Below are 17,837 nucleotides of genomic sequence, written 5' to 3'. Positions count from 1 at the left end.
TTTTTAAAATGTCATAATATTCTCTAATTTAAAAAATCAATAATTGTTTGGCAAGATTTTGTTTTTATGACAATTAATTTGTAAAATATATTTTAATCTCAAGCGATAAAAAAATAATTGCAGCAATTTTTAATATAATATCAACATAAATAAAATATAGCAAGACCTAACACAATTCACATAATTCTTATTGTTAGAAAAAAGATAAGTTAAGAGAATAAAGTATCTTAGCTGGCTATTCTTAGTTTCTTTTTCTAATAGATAAATACATAGATAAATTAGAAAATATATATCTACTTTTGAAAAATAAAGATAGCATGTTAATGTTCAGTTAATTGTTGTTGCTTTTACATAATACTGAAACATTTGTGAATAAAATAAAAATTAAATAATCTATAAATAGTAATATTATAATTGTGTAGTGTGTCAAATTAAATAGCAAGAAGTGAATCAATAAGAATCTGTAATCGAGTTATGTAAAAGCTATGTGAGATAGGCGTGAAAATACATCGTGGTACGGTTTCCAAGAAGAACCCATTCTTGCGGAATTGCTTCGAGGAAGGAACTCTCGTTGTTGCATTTCAAAAATTGCAGCTACACGAAGACTGTTTGCCCTTTGCACGATGTGCACGCTTGTTTTATTGCAAATATTTCTTGCCAAAAGATATATATCTATTCTATTCGAAACAATAAGCAATGCAATTATCGATTTTTTTACTTGCTTTATAAATTAACGCAAATAATATTGACATTGTTCTATGAAACTATGCAACAAATTGCATATTTGAAAAATATAGAACTTTAAAAATATATGCCTTAGGTTGTATTGTTAGATAACATTCGTTCATATTTTTAAAATTTTTTATAAATTTTCATATTATTAATAAAAAATACAATTAAAAATTAATACCCTTATATTAACATAACTACATTTTGTTACATAATATTGTTTTAATTAATTATATTTATGTAATATTTTATCATGAACAAATCTCACTCTATTTTTATACCTAAAACTACAAAATATATATGTACAGTAAGAAACATTTTTCTATGATATCTTAAAAAGATACAAGATATGCAATTAACACTTCTTGTAAATGATAAATGATGCACGCCGAATTCACAATCGTGTAAATTTAATCGAAGGAATCCGAACTGTATCCAACTCGGCTATACAATACAAGGACACACATGATAGATTTCCATTTGGTTCAATGAGGGATGCTGGTTTTCAACAGGTGCCAGACCGTGCCCTTTCGATAGCTTTGTAACGTGGAGCGATCCTCGAGTGCAGCCATCTCGAGAGTTAACCCTCAGTGGCCTGTCGACGGGATTCATTGTTCTCTTCAAGTGGCTTGACTAGCCTTACAATATTGTTTAGCACCGGCTATATTTTCGCGAAAAACTTATTTTTGTGAGCATGACTCCAACTGTTAATATTTCTAACAAATCAGGAACAATAGATGAAAATTTTGATACCTGAGAGGCTAAATTTTTTCTTTAGAAATGGAAGTTAAAATATCGTTAGAGGATCATAGTCGCTCCCTACTGGGAGGATGGATGAAATACTGGTATTTATTTCTAAACTCTGTAGGTGGTTCAACTATAAAAGATCCTATCTCTCTTTTGCATTCATTTCTGTATACTTCCAAATTTTTGAAAAAAAGTAATGTAAATAAAAATTAAACAATTTTCTAAATTACTCATAAAATATAATAATATAAAAGAATTAAGTATTTATTATGTAACTTCTAATTTTGGTTTTTTTCCGCAAAGGTTTTATTTTTTTAAATTCAGTTATTAAATTATATTTTTTTTTCATTTTAAGAAACAAAAATTACATCTAAAAAATTAATTCAAATTTTAAACACTGCTTAGTTGATAATTGACATTTCTATGCGTAAAAACATTTATCATAAAATGTTACGGAAGAGCAATTACCTGGTTACGTGTGCGGAGAATCAACAAGTGGTTATATGAGCGGAGAATCAATAGGCAGATACGTGAAATAGATTCAGTCATTTACTCTTTTACTCATGTTCATCATTATTTATTTTGTTCCATTCCTCACATTCTTTTTTTATAATCCTCTTTTGTTTAGACTTAGTTTTTTGTTTCTTTTATGTCATCACTTTTTCGCAGAATTACTTTGTCCGTTGTTTAATAACGTCGCAAGGTTTCTGTTGAAGTTTTACCTGACTAATTAAATATATCTGTGTTTCCCTATGTAATAAAGATTGTGCGTAATATAATGTGAAAGTAAGCCGTATCAAAAGCAATAAAATATTGAAACTTTATTTCTTTCATCCAACATAACACGTAAAATATAAGATAGCTATATAAAAAAATATAAAATTACAGTTATAATAGTTCTCTTTTTCATAATAATACTATGTAATATTATATAATTTTATATAATATTTAATTTATAGAAAATAAAGATAAAACTCTAGTTTGCCATTATTATAATTTTCAAAAAATGACGATGGCGCTAACCCTGTCGAGACGTCCAGACATCCCTATTGTTCCTTTCAAGTGATTTCGTTATGCGATATTGTTCAGCGCAGATCGACCATACCTTTACAGAAACTGATCCTTACTAAATGTAGGAATGGTTTCACATTCCGATATCGACAAAATCAAACTTCTCTTTTAGTGTGCCGAAAGTTAGAAAATTATTAGAACATTTGGCGGTTTCCACTTTGAAGATCAAGGAAATATTAAAAGAATCCATTCCTAATGATTCTACCGTGAAAAAAAAGGGAATTTTTTTTTAATAGGATTAGCTAGACCTAACCCGCAAAGTAGGTCTCAGCTTGTATCTCGCACTTGACATGTGATTTATAGACGGCCTTATTTCAACCTATTCTGTTTTGCAAAACTCAACAAAGAAACGCCATACTCTCGCATTCCTATTATAACCGTAAGGAATTTCGCATCGTTGTGCACGAATTAGATAAAAGCGGCATGATTGTTCTTTTCTAGACATTTTCTTAAAAGGTGATAATTAATGGAAAGCAGTTACAAGTTACACACACACAGATTTGGTTCTAGATTCTCAAAGAATATACAAGAATTTAGAAATAATTGAAAATATGATTTTAGACGTTTTATAAAATATATGTAGCGAGAATTTGCAATGGAAAAAAAAAATAAAATTATTTAAAAAAATATTTTATAATTGAATTATATAATAATATATAATTAATTTTTATCTTATAATACTCATGACAGTTTGCAAAAATCTTATATCTTTATACATGACGAGACAGGAGGGACATTATAAAGTATATCGATTGGGCGCTTTGTTTCAAGAACGATAGATAGAGCTTATCCTTTATGAACCCAGTCTGTGGTATCTCTCATGCTGATCCATTGTTAAACCAGGAGAACGTGGCACGAGAACACGAAGAGTGGCAAAAGTGCCCTCGAGGCATCTCGCACCACGGCTCTCTCATCTGCCTGATGCAGGTAACTTTCCCTATGGGACTTAGGCGCTGGGTACACCATGGACACATAGAGCGACTGAAATACTGCCCAGAAGAGAATACCGGTTCAGAGAGCAGTGGCGCCGCTACCTGAGGGCACCGTTCGGAAAAAAACTCCCTGCGCTATTGAGTTTAGAACCTGGATTAGTACTTTGTTGCTTTTAGGCACAGCAAAAAGTAAAGAATTTATGAGGCAACGTCTCATTACATTTAAGTGTTTGCACAATAATGTCAGTGCAGTTGTTGCACGAATCGTATGAAATACTCTCCGATTTTATTTTGGTATAAAGTGTATTTTTTTGGTGTAAATGTATTTTTAATTATTCATGTAAAGTCATTAATATTTGCTTTTGCACGATATTCTCATGTTATTAAAAAATAATTAAATTCTATTAAAGTACAAGCTTAATTTTTGAGAAAAAACAGAGTTCAAAATTAATTTCGAATTAAAACTTCATAAAAAGTCTCCCATTTCTTTCAATTTTCGAAAAAGAGAATTGTCGTTTTATTATTAAGTGTATTATAATTTTAAATAACGAAAATTTTTTCGAAAATTTGTCAATATACATTAGTCAGATCCTAAGTAAAATTATTTATTTAGTTTATTTACACTTTTGGACTTGTCTGAAAAAGAGAAAATGAGAGCCTTCCCCCCTCTTTTTCTCTCTCTTTGCATGTGGCTCCTGAGATAATGAATCCCTCGTATACATTCGTGAGTTACAAGTCTTCGACCAAATATATCGAGTCAGCAGCTACAGGCTTGTGCAAAAGATGCGCCACGAGGATAACGCGGTTCATCGCCTGCTCTCCCCTTTCCATCCTTCTTGTAGACTTTCTTTCCTTTTTCCACCCTTGTTTCTTTCCATTATTACTAGCCTTCTTCTTCTTTCTTCGCTGACTACAAACACCCTTTGTCTGTCGTACTTCACGAGCCTGCAGCAAGCACTATTCGCCAGGTAAAAGATCATGAATATGAAAGCGAAACTCAATCGTGATTGACAAGGTGCAGCGTTATCGAAAATCATTTTGTAGAATTAATTATCGAGAGATATTAGATGTATCGCCAAGCAATCTACAACTTTTTCTTTAATCTATTCTACTAAAAATATCTTCAAATTTAACAGTCTCCTACGATTGTAGAGCTATATTTTAAGCTAATTATTATAATTTAAAATATTATTAAATGTAAATTATTACAATATAAATTATTATTATTTATAAATTGTTTAACTTTTGTATATATAAAAAAGTTAACATTTAAAAAAAATATAATTTAAAAAATATAATTTTTTAAATTGATATTAGTGGAATAATTTTTTAATGGAAAGAGAAACAGATGAGATATATAGTGTATACAAGAAAATCGGTTCAATGTGTGATTTAATAGATAGTCTGTGGAATAGTTAGTGACATAAAACTTGAACCTTTTCTGGGTGTTCTCTCTAACATAACGACTTTTCATGAGACAACCCATGAATGACTAATGTAAAATTTGTGGAAAGAAAACGAAACGATAAACATATTAGCACTTATTCCTACAAAATACACCGATACAAGAGATAAAAAATATCTAGAAAATATCTTTACAGAAGTATCGAGTAAGATATTGCATCGAACATTATTTGAGTTCGTATAGAAAAATGCTAGTTTTTTTAAAATTAATATTTATTAAGAAATACTTTTTGTTTATATAGAAAACGAGAGAAATATTTCCGGTTCGGATTCAATTAACGCTTAATTGATGTTAAAGTTACCCGATTATTAATATGAATATTGAAAACATGTTTAAAAACATAATTCCATTTTACGCCAGTTTGTCACAAAACGCATTTTTTTTAAGGAAGTTATAGTTTTAAGTGAAAGATTTTAGCAATATTACACGAGATAAAAATTTCATTACAATTCGGACAAGTCTAATATTCCTCTCGAAATTAATTCGATTTCACCAACAAATTAATTAGAAATCAGTACCTGTAGATACTTTCTTTAATTAATAAATTCAAAATTTTAATCAAGAATATCTTTTTCAATTATAACTTTAATAAAATAAATAAATACATAAATTGTTACCGCTCGTATTTTAATCTACAAATAATTATTAACTAATACGGCCAATAAACGAGCAAATTAAATTATGTGTTTAAGAAATAATATTTATTGTTCTAAATTATAACGTGGACGTTTCGGCTACGCAGTCTTTTTCAATATATTCTGAACGTATGTACAAAGATAGATATTTGTATGACGTAAACTATAAGCAATGTTGGAAAGCATGTAGATAAAATTATTTTTGAGTATCTTTTCATATACAAATAATTTGTAATTTGACAAACGTCTACGTTATAATTTAGAACAATAAATATTATTATTTCTTGAACACATACACTGCCGACCAAAAGTTTGGATACATCATTAAAAGATCAGGAATTATAAGGAAAATATGTTTTTATTATTATTAGCTTTATATTTAAATAATTATTTTATGTTATAAAAACTTAAATAATATATAGTCAACTTAAATAAAACAAAAATAATTTAACTTTTTAAATATTTCTGATATAAAAGTACCAAACGCTTTTTTCGTCGAAAAATGCTTCCCTTTTTTGTGACCATTTCCACAAGACACGGCATTCTTTCAATCAGTTTATTGATAGTATTTTGTTGTAGAGATGTCCACGCATGTTCTAACTGTTTTCATAGCTTAGCAGCGGATGATGAGCAGGTTGTACGAATTTTTCTATCTTATATATATAAAATTTTTTTCATTGCGTTTTAGACCAGCACCTCTTAATCGTCTCTTCAAAATAAGCAGTGATTCTGGTTCTTTTTGGTTCTATTGATATCTGCACATATTTCTGATGCTGAATTCTGAAGCTTTTACTCAAAATCAAGTTCATCTATAGAATTAGACGTAAGGTGTTCTAAACTATTATTTAGTAACAAAAGAAAACTGTTGTTCAAAAACTGTTTAGTAACAAAAGAAAAATGTATCGTCGATATTTACAGTAATTATAGTACAAATTCCAAAAGTTAACAGATGTATCCAAACTTGTGACCGGCAGTAATTTAATTTGCTCGTTTATTGGCCGTATTAGTTAATAACTTTAATAAAAATGACAATTATTCTTATTCTCCTATGTATAAAAATTTTAATTACTAGTTTCTTTAAAATGTTGTTAATAAATATTAAGTAGACACAAATGAATTTGTAATATTGTGTTTAAAATAAAAATGAGTTAAATAAAAATGTCAGCGCCGATATATTTTAATTAATTGAAAAATTTATATACACATATATATATATATATATATTTATATATATAAGGAGCTTTTTAACGTTATCTTCTTTAAAGAAGATTGCCGAAACCGCTATCGATCTTTTTTGCAACATCAGGCCAATTTCTTGACACATGCTCGGACATATGATACGGCATTATGGGGCGCAGATTTTTTGTCAAAGTCCGCGCGGCTTTAAAGTCAGCGAGGAAGCTACTTTCAATCGACAACTATGTTAAAGAAACGAGCCGACTTTGAAATTTTTTGGATATTAACCAGAATGAAAGTCAAGATGCGATTACCAGTATAAGAGATCACTATCAGGAGATTTATCCTCTTCAACTAAAGGATATTAACTTTTTATTTGGCGTTATCAACAAGTTGATAAATTTACCAGCAAAATCGTAAATTTATGGCAATTATTTTGAAAACTAATTATGCTCAGGAATACAAATATTCAGAAACAATATGAAAAAATTTATAACAAATTCAACTATTTCAAAATTACAAGCAAAAGATACAAAAATTTTATTTTTTTAAGAAGCCTTAATTTTTGCTTACAGCATCTACTATTTTTATCATATTCTTTTAGAGTTTAGAGATAATACAAGTAATTTTATGCATGACAGATAATTAAGATATTTAATTTTTATCGTAAATAATAATTATTCTAAATAATAAACCAATTAAATAACTTGAGTATCAAATAATAATTGTTTTTCAGATATAAACTATTTATAGATTCATATGTCAATACATAAACGTTATTTAGGGGGTTGCTGTTTTTAACCCATGCATCTTATAAAAAGAAATGCCCTCGAAAGGAATGTTACAAATGATTTCTTTTTCCTGAAGATTCGACTAGATACGCCGAAGTTTGAGACAGGTGAATAACCCTGAAACATATATTTGTCCGAGAAGAGTTTTAGATCGCGCGTGCCACTACGTCCGCCATGTTTTCCCTCGTCGCAGCAGCTGACTTTTCAGGAACGTCACACTCCAGATCCTCGAAGACTCTCGGCACTTTGTACCGACGAAGAGAGGAACGGAGAGTAACATCACCTTCGCGTGTTTACTTCTTCTGTAACCGGTTTCTTCCCCCCCCCCCTTTCCTCTCTTCTTCGCCCCCGCCGGCCTGATGCGTTACCTCTCTCTTTTCCTTCAGTGTTGACTTCACGTGCTCGTATGGAAGGAATCTCTCTTTCTCGTTCTACACATTGCTCCTTTATCGTATCTTCCTTCTCGTCGGAGCTTACAATCTTTTCCCTTCTCCTCTTCACCGTCTTGTCTTTTTCTTATATCGTCTCGTCTCATTCTCCTCTCGGCACCGCGGTATTCAAATGACCTCGGATGATGAATATGGCCGTCTCTCTCGTGCCATCGGTCCGCTACGGTAATTGCTGCCATTTCTATCCTTATCTGCGCCCGCGGTGCGTATGGTTCTCCGAGGTGCACGCACGCACGCATGCACGTACTCACGGCATGCACGTATGCACATTCGCAGAGATTGACTGCCTCCCCTCGTTTCTCCCCGCCTTTCTTTCATCTTTCTGCGCGTGCGGTACGTATCTTGGTACCTCGTGGCTCTTATCTCTGGGAATTTTGTAAAGAGGGCATGGATAACTCGCGCGAGAACTACACGCAGGATTCTCCACGTCTGTCTGTTTCTGTTTTAATGCACTCCAGGGCTCTTTTCGGGTGCGAAGGTGGTGCGAAGAAACCGAGAAGTCGTACCTCGCAAATTATCTTTGTGCATTCGGGATACAGGCACGTTCAAAATTTGATTACAGCAAAACAGGGCATTCTTTGAAACTTCTTTCAACTATTTCTCAGTTAGCGCTATCGGTATGTCAGTTAATTTTTTTCGAAAATTAAAACGTGCGCGATAAATTTAAGTAAATAAAAATTATGTGTCAAGAAAATTTGTATTTATTTATCTGGAAAAAATATGGTTTAAATAAAAATTTGAGTTTTTTATGTCATTTCCATCATATAATTTTTGAAACAAAATTCTATAATGTTGATTTGTAACAGAAGAACCGGTTGATTAAATACCATACGTCATTCGGCTATTCTTCGCATCTCAAAGACCACACTGTAAATTGTCGGATTACGACGAGCGTCAATATCGTCAGCGATGTATCGGAATTTCTAACTTGCATTCCCACGCCGCGAATTGCACGAGTGCCATGAATGGCCCGCCAACTTGGCTCTGGCACTCACGATCGCGGTGTACCTTCGTATATTGTGCATGCTGGCGAACCGCGAGATTTCACGAGGTCTGCCTCGCGAATGAATTTCTAATCAGCAGTAACTCGCGTGTTCGTACGGGCTTGTTGCATTAAGCGAAACATGAAGGCATTCTTTGCCGACTTACCGCACAATATCAAGGAATTCTACGTTTAATTGATGGTAATTAAAATATCTCGAAGAAGATGCGATGTATTGTCAATTGTGTGACTTTATTTAAAGAAAGATTTTGTAATTAATATTATATTTTTTGTTGAAAGCTGTTTTCGTAATCTCTCCGTAATAATTATTACAAACATTGTAAATTTATTATATAATGATTAAATTTTTATAATGTAAATTAGTTTAATGTGATGGCATTTCTATTTTCATAGCGAGAATAAAAAATTTAATTATAATGATGTATGGATTTATATAAATAACATTAATGTATGCAAAGATATTTGGTTTATATCATATTTAACAGAATAAACATAAGGAAAGTATAGATAAAAGATACAAAAACAGTAAAATTACCATAATAAATCTTTGCGGATAACGCTCAATGAAATGATATGGTGTTTAATAGCGCTATATAAGTTTAGGATCAACCTGTACGTGCACGAGTAGCTACAGGGCGAACAGAGATCATACTCATAAAGTTCTCGTGATTCCTTCGTGCACGGCATGTTGAATAACGGCCACTATTAGTGCCCTGTCGGTCATTATATAAATTGTTTGTTGAATACGGGTTATATACAATATTTTAATATATTTGCAGACGTGAATGATCCAAATTTTGAACCAAGCTTTTTTCATATTTCTGGAGTAACAATTATCCTAGCAAGTTTCAAATATATGAACAATATAGTTTTAGCGCATAATTTAAAGAACAAGTTACACAGAGATAATATAAAAAAATATAATGGGTTTTTAGTAGCAGATTCTTTTTGATAAAAGCTAGACACGGATTTTCTCTCTAACAATTAGCTGTAAATTTCGCGATTATTTTTGTAAATAAACTTTCAAAAATGAACTCGAATCTTAGCGTCTTTCGTAATAGAATACTTTAATAAGATGTCAGCTTTAAACTCTAGAATTCAGACACGGTTGACTTTGTGCCAGTTTTTGGTGGATACGTGCCATTAAAGTAACTTCTGCGGCAGTCGGAACGCTTCCTATATTATGTCACGGCCGCGTGAATCTCGTCGTTGCTACCGTAGTTGCAGCAGGCTAACGGCGCTACCCGAGTGACAGACGTGGTGGAAGAGTTGCTGCGACGCGACAAGATTCGCTATTATGTCAGGAATCGCTGACTCAACGCGAGAGGTGCCCGGCCAGCCGAGCGGTGTCTGTCTAGTTGAGATCGCCCACACGGGTCTCGATTCTGTGGTCCCTGCATAGGCGTACAATCGCGACGGGAAAACGCGTCGGATTAGGCAACAACACTCTCGCCATTTTACAATTGTCCCTGCTGCATGTGGCACCCATTCTCACCGTGCGCGCGATTTCAACACGCTCTTTACGGCCGGCATTTTGCACGATTAATCAATAATGGGGAGGAGATGTAAAAAGGGGAGAGGGGGTTGTGAAATCGAAATTCGATTTTAATGAAACTGACAAATGTTCGTGATCCCGGCCAGTATATCAGACGAGCGTCGAATAAGATTTATGTATCGCTCGCAATTGCAGGAAAAATTTAGTAAAATGGGAGTGTCTAAGAATACGTTGCTGTGTTCTTTGTTTAATATGACCATGTGACCGTTATTTATTGCTACACTAATTGCTAATTTGATAATTTCAACTGTTGCATGTGAGCCGCACCCAACGTAATTAACCCACTCTGCCTTCATAAGATTGTGATAATTGAATAAGGTATGATTATACATCATAAATAGATATGACGCAATACTCTTAATATTTTTTTTATCGCCACGTATACATATATTTTATAATGTAATTGTGCGTAAATTATAATATATAAAAATAAAAAAAATTTTAAACTTTATTATATATTTTTTTAAAACAATAATATATGTCAATGTTCATACTGATAAAAGTATTATAACCGCTTCATCATATGCATTGAAATTAATAGGTTTTGACGCAAGTACATTCGACAAACTCGCGACTGCTTTATCTCGACTATCTCTAACTTCCAATTTATCGTTCGCATTATTTCATCGTATGCTCGCAACTATCTTCCACATGCGGAGTGATCTGTGCCACATGTAACAATATGATCGTCGACAATAATCCTCTCTTGAATATATCGGCCGCGAGAATAAAATTCCTGACGGGGCGACTCTCGTAAAGATCGACCTCTCAGAATCAGCGACACCATAAAGCAGGGGCACGCCATGCCGTGTCGATATCGGTTTCCCTCCCCTTCCTCTTCCCCCCCCCCTCCCTCCCGGTGTTTACGTTTTACACACCCGTGCACATATCCCAGGCGAAAGTGTGCACACCCATACGACCGCAGGGACATGTCATGTGTGTAAATGTGTGAAATAAGTGACGACGACGATGGCGTTGCACGCACGTGGAACGGGCAAATATATATGGAGAACGATAGGTGATATAAAGTGGTAATGTCGCGAGCACCGTGAAACATAGCTGATTGGGCGGGTTTAGCCGTGCCTTATCGCCGGTTGCTTGCCGTATATCCACCGAATAAAACACGTCGCATATATAGGGTGATCAAGGCGACGGTCGTGTGTCCCGTATAATATGTATATTACTCTTTTGATTGCGATTCTTCCTGACTCGTATGTAAAATATTATGTGAAATGCTCAAAGGATTTTATGTGGCGGAAAAATATCGCGCTAGTCTCTGTCCACATATCTTTTATACAGTATGTATGTTTGCAGGATAAGATGAAGCATATGCTACATATTTTGTAAATGAAAAAAATAATCTGTCAAATAATTTAGTTAACAATGAAAATTGTACTACATTATATTATATTATATTTTCGATTTTCGAATTTCATAAAATTTCAATTTCGAAGAATAAAATAAGAACATATGATAACAGCTGATTCAATATATAAAGAAAATTAGCGATTTAATAACATTTCTAGAAATACGTAACATTAAAAGACGCTTCAGTTTTATAAAATTTTTAAATTGAAAAAAATCGTCTTACGATGTTAAATTGCTGAGCATTTTGATATTAATTAGTCTGTAGTTCATCTACTATAATAAATCTCACATTTTAAGTTATTTATCACAATATCGTTCATCAACATTTTATTAACTGCGAAGGAACGTTTTGCTACAGACCTTAGATCACCCGATATATACGCTCGTGCACGACCGTATATACGCGATTACACGACATACATCCTCTTCATCATTCTTGCAGCGGTTTTTTCCTTCGTCGTTTTCCCTCGCGAGTCTGCACAGTTGGCCTGCATGCGACTTCATCGCCGTTGCAGTTCATGAAACGAATATCTCGCACGCGCTATCTTGCAAAGAAGAAGAAATGGATTGTAGAAGCTGACCATAGGCGTCACCAGAATTCTCCCTTCAGACATTCTTTACAACTAAAGTCTTATTTTAATAATGATCTGATAATAATTTTGAATATTATACAAAATTGTGTTAATAATAAAAACTAGACAAGTCTAAAAATTCAATTTTTTATTTGAAATTTATAGAAACAAATACGCTCCGTTAAATATATTATCCTCTCACGATGTCTATGTAGCCGCCCATGGTCCATCGTGGATGCATTATGGGCTCACGCGAGGAAACGTCTATCGTGAGTGCGAGCGGCACGAAACAAAATTGAAGGATGAGTAGGAGAACACAAAGATGCGGAGAACTCTCCGCGCTATGGTTTATGGGCATGGTGAAATTATAGGGAGATGACAAATGTTCAATACTCTGTTTTTCTTCGACTCGACGACGTTCGTGCAGTGCGTATCAATATTTGATCGTGATAAAATGCTTCGTCGAGATAACGTGACGACGGAGTTGGTTTAATCACAGACGCAATACTCTTTAACTTGGTGACACTTAAATACAGATCGAACGATTTCTTTTGCGGCGATGAGACGATTTATTTCGGCTGCCCCTCCCGTAAAACGATATCGAATCTTGGCTTGCGTTTGATTAATGTTTAACTTATAATCAGACATTTCGTATGGTATGAAGAGCATAAAAGTTTACAATATATGTATATGTGACTTTTAAAAGAGATTTAAAACGGTTTTAAAAAGTTTTTTTTTTAAAGATTTTAAGATAAAATTTTTAAAATACTTTTGTCGTGTGTTTAAAATATGTATATAAGAGATCAAAATCCTAATTTTCTAAATTAAATAATGGTAAATAAAACGCTTTCTCTATCTAAATATTACAGAATTTATGTAACGTATATATTTAATAATGTTTACTTATAATTTATTATCACTAAGATACCGACATTTATAAAGTTTTATGACGAGATTTTGTTCGATATTAATACGCGAGCCATTACTTTTATTTTTTTTTTTTTTTGCGTGTTATCGCTTAATCTCATTAAACAACGATTTAATTCCTTTTATTCTATTATTTGCATTATTAGAGAAAAAAGGCATTTTGCAAGATTTTGAAAAAGAATCATAAAATCTCACGAACTTCTGTATTCTAATTGCATTATTAATTCTACTTTATAAATTAAAATAAAATGCGCTACAACTAATCATAATGAGATTTATTTTGCTTTGTTGAAATTGTTAATTTAATACCATGTATTTTTCATAAATTTTTCTTAATTATGACAATGATTTAGAAAAACTATTATATTTGTTTGATAGTTACAAATATGTATATTATGTATAATATTATGTGTATATTATATATATAACACGACTGCACTTTGAATAATGTTGTAGTATATCTGACGATAACACAACTGCGTGCAATTCGATTATCTGCAACGGGTATTGCATTCGTATCGAATAGATTGCGCCAATCGCGGTTCTTGTTGGACCAGGTTTTATCTCGCGAATGTTATCAATATTTCCAGCCATATGTTCAAATCAAATATTGCGAATCGTTGTTCCTTCCTGATAGCGTGAGCCTGCTCCCGTTTGCCATTGGTGCTATACTTTTCTACGTTTAGTAAACTGAATACTATAAACAAACTTGATCAAACACTGCTCGGATGCGATTAAACAAATATGGAATTATACGGATTTTTTCCTCGAGACTTGCATTGCCTACTGTTAGACCAATTATATAATACAAATATTATATTACGAAATTTTCAAATATTTTATATATTTCAATAATTTTTCAACACTATTTAATTGTTCATTTATATTCAATATCAATCAATTTAACTAATAAATGAATTGTATTTCGATTTGCATGTAGCATTCATAGCATTCTTTCAACTATATAATTCTTTGGATATTTATGTATATTTGATAATTAATAAGCATAACGCATACTGCTGACATAGAGGTATTTCATGTGTGATTGCAGATTAAATTATTAGTAATGTCGAGTATTTTACGAGTAGTACGTCAAAGTTACCATGATAAAAGACTCCGGCAAATGGTATTCGACACGAAGGAGGAATTCGAAAAATACGGATGCCACGGCGCCGGCCATAACCACAGAAATGGAATGTCAATATAACGCAACTACCGTCATACCGCCATAGGAATAATACCGATTGCTTTACAACTCTCGTACGGCGTATCAGGACCACGTATATAGCCCAATCCCTAACAGTGAAGGTTGTCATGCGCGAGAAAATGACTGCGTCACACGTCGAATGTATGTGTATATATATGTATATATATATATATATATATATATATATATATATATATATATACATATATATATATATATATGCATATGCATATCTATGTGCCGTGCCAGATGGAAAAAACAAACATACCGTGATCGCTTAACCATGGCTGTCCACGATGACTTTCGTTGGGTCTCCGTCGCGAGAGAGAGAGAGAGAGAGAGAGAGAGAAAGAGAGAGAGAGTCACGTGTTCAAATATTATATAAGTCTTCTCGTAAACATGGAGGGTGGTGTATATGCGCGACAAATTGGACCGAAGAACGATATATCTTAAATATACTTCCAACTTTGATCTCGATGCTAATATCCCGATGTCGCTCTCTAACGAGATACCTCATGTATTTTAATGTAATTATAGATCGTTGATAACGCTTATAGATATAATGATAGTCGTCACTTGCGTTCGTGTTGGAATTAAAACGGAGGACGAAAGATGTGTCACACGATCGAACGGCTTTCATTTAACGGGAGTTGGTTTCAGTATCATTAATATTATCTTAATGAAGCGCCTTTAATTACAGTTTATTTATCTTGCTAATAGTAACCGCGCGTATAATGAGGAAAAAAATTAGCACACGCAAAGCGTGTGTAATCTACTACTGTTACGGCGACAAGGGCGATACGTGAGACTCATGTGAGCGCGATGTTGGACCTTTCGTAGATTTCGTAGAATTTGTAACGTAAACTGCCCTATATATGTTGTTTCTTTGAAATATTAAATATGTGTCAACTAAGCCCAGAAAGGGTTCAAAATATCGCTGGAATTTTTCGTGCAGCTACTCATACATTTAATTCATGTAATATGCAATCTTTCAATTAGAAATTAGATACAATTTACATTTCTGTGAATGACAAAATGAATGAAAGATAAAAACAGAAGAAGTTAATTTAAAATTATATAATATAATTATATAACAATTTAATAATAATGTAATTTAATAATAATTAAATAAAGTTTACATATAGTAATCAATATGCACAATCGACACTGCTTTTAATTCATTTAATTACTGTAATTGCTAATTGCCCTTAATGTTTTATTACGTTTTAATAAAATCTGGAAATTAAGAACGCACGTGTGTTAGTTTTTAATCGTTTACCTCTCACGTCTATTTTTCATATTTTATTGCCATCTACGTAACATATCGTATGCACATCCTATGTAATCTGTTTAGTTGCGTTATCATTTTATTCGTACTCGAGACTTGCGCGTGCCGTCTCCTTCATTCGTCGCAAGATTTGTAGCACGGGATCCGGTGTCTTTTGAATGCTGATTTGCATGACTGCATCGGTCTCGCGTTATTATCCTATCGAGTTACGTATCTTTGCACACCGAAGTTACCTCCGCCATGCGCGACATAGAGATCTCTGACCAGACATTAAAATTGCAAATTCTGTACAAGAGTGATGAGAGATCGTGTCAGGTTCACATTGCTCATCTTACTTTACTTTACTTATCATTTGTTATGAAGAAGTTGAATGTGTGCAAAATAATGAAATGTGACACGTTTAATGTTCACGATTGAAAACCAGCACCAGAAGTGAGCAAATATAATGTTTTCCATTTGGATAATGTAGCTAAACTGTTTTTCACACAGTATTTGTTATATAGTATTGTTTATAGAATATATTTTAAATTATACGTAAAAATTTTGTAACTGATCAATTTTGTAAATACATATATAGATGCTGTATCATCTTATTTTTATTATATTAAATCTTTATTATATTAAATAAGATTTTTGAAAAATAAACTTATTTTCGTCAAAGTTATATAGAAACTTTTCATTTTTCACAACCTTTCATAATTTTTCGTATTAATAATAATAACAATAAAATTTTAAAAAATTTTATTTGAAATTCAACGAAACTTTATTTTTATTTTATTGGAGAGATTTTATTAATAAAATATACTTATGTTTAATGCTTTTGTTCTTAATGTAATCTATACAACATAATTTTACTCATTTTTCGCAATTTTTTGATTTTTAATATTTACGTATATTTTTAAAATTAAATCTTAAATAAATAAAAATTTTATAAAAGTAAAAATCTGTTTTCAAAGTTAATTAAATTTAAACAAATTGAATTTAAATTGTCCAAGAAAATATAAGCGTTATTATAACTGTTAATACGGCACTAAGATAACTCCAACAGTGTTCTCAAAGTAGCGTGCGAACGCGAGTCGCACAAAGATTTACGTCGACGAGTGTATTGTGTACTGCGGAAGTCAAAATCACGGGATATTTCGCGCTCGACGTCTCGTTCCGTTCGCAACAAGGACGTCTCTCTCTCTCTTTCTCTCTCTCTCTTTCTCTTCTTTTTCTTTCGAGGAAACGCAATGCGTGCTCGAACTATCCGCGCTTTCGCACGTCGCGTCGGGCAGAGAGGTCTGTTTCCAAGCGACCGCCTTTTAGCGGTCGACGGCTAATCTTCGCGCTTCGTGAGCCGCGGGGACTTCGACAGTCAGCAGCATTGTTAGCTCTCGGGCACGACGATAATTACCGAGCTCTCCGTAACGGTTCGCGGTAAGAGAGCCTATCACACCAAGGCAAGGATTTCAGCGTCTTTCTTCTCTTCCGTCGAGCCAATCTCGCGCACTGCCGTTCTCGGTAAACGTTCCTCTTGTCTTTTAGCGATTCTCCTTCCTTCTCCTCCCCCCCCCACGTCCCTTCACGTTTCATCTATTTTAAGTGTCTAACGTCTGTAGTTTGCCTGTCGATTCGCACCTTCGTCGACAACATTCCCAGAAAGTGGCGAAACCATCGGTCCCAAGCCGGTACCAAGCTGGACAAGGACATTGGCCAGGAAGAGGAATGGCATCGATTTATTATACTCAGCATTTGATTTTATATTCTTAAGTAGTTTCCAGGTAGCCAGGAACTAATACTTGGAGGTGAAATCGATCGTTTATGACGATATTTAAAACGTGGATATTTAAATAAAGAAAGGAGATGCCTCTTAATTTTAAAATGCAAAGATAATGCTATGATAATTAACGTGCTAATAAAATGTGCTGTTATAGCAGAGA

At 33.1% G+C, this 17,837-nt stretch overlaps 1 protein-coding gene across 2 annotated transcripts in view; it reads right to left on the bottom strand.

Annotated features, from left to right (window-relative positions):
• Egfr (epidermal growth factor receptor) overlaps nt 1-17,837 on the bottom strand; it is a 152,998-nt gene that overhangs the window by 65,806 nt on the left and 69,355 nt on the right. The gene's annotated exons all lie outside the window — the stretch shown is intronic.

Source organism: Anoplolepis gracilipes, chromosome 3 (genome assembly GCF_047496725.1).
Source record: "Anoplolepis gracilipes chromosome 3, ASM4749672v1, whole genome shotgun sequence".
NCBI lineage: Eukaryota > Metazoa > Arthropoda > Insecta > Hymenoptera > Formicidae > Anoplolepis > Anoplolepis gracilipes.
Note: the sequence above shows the minus strand (reverse complement) of the source record. Positions and strands in the feature narration are given on the sequence as shown.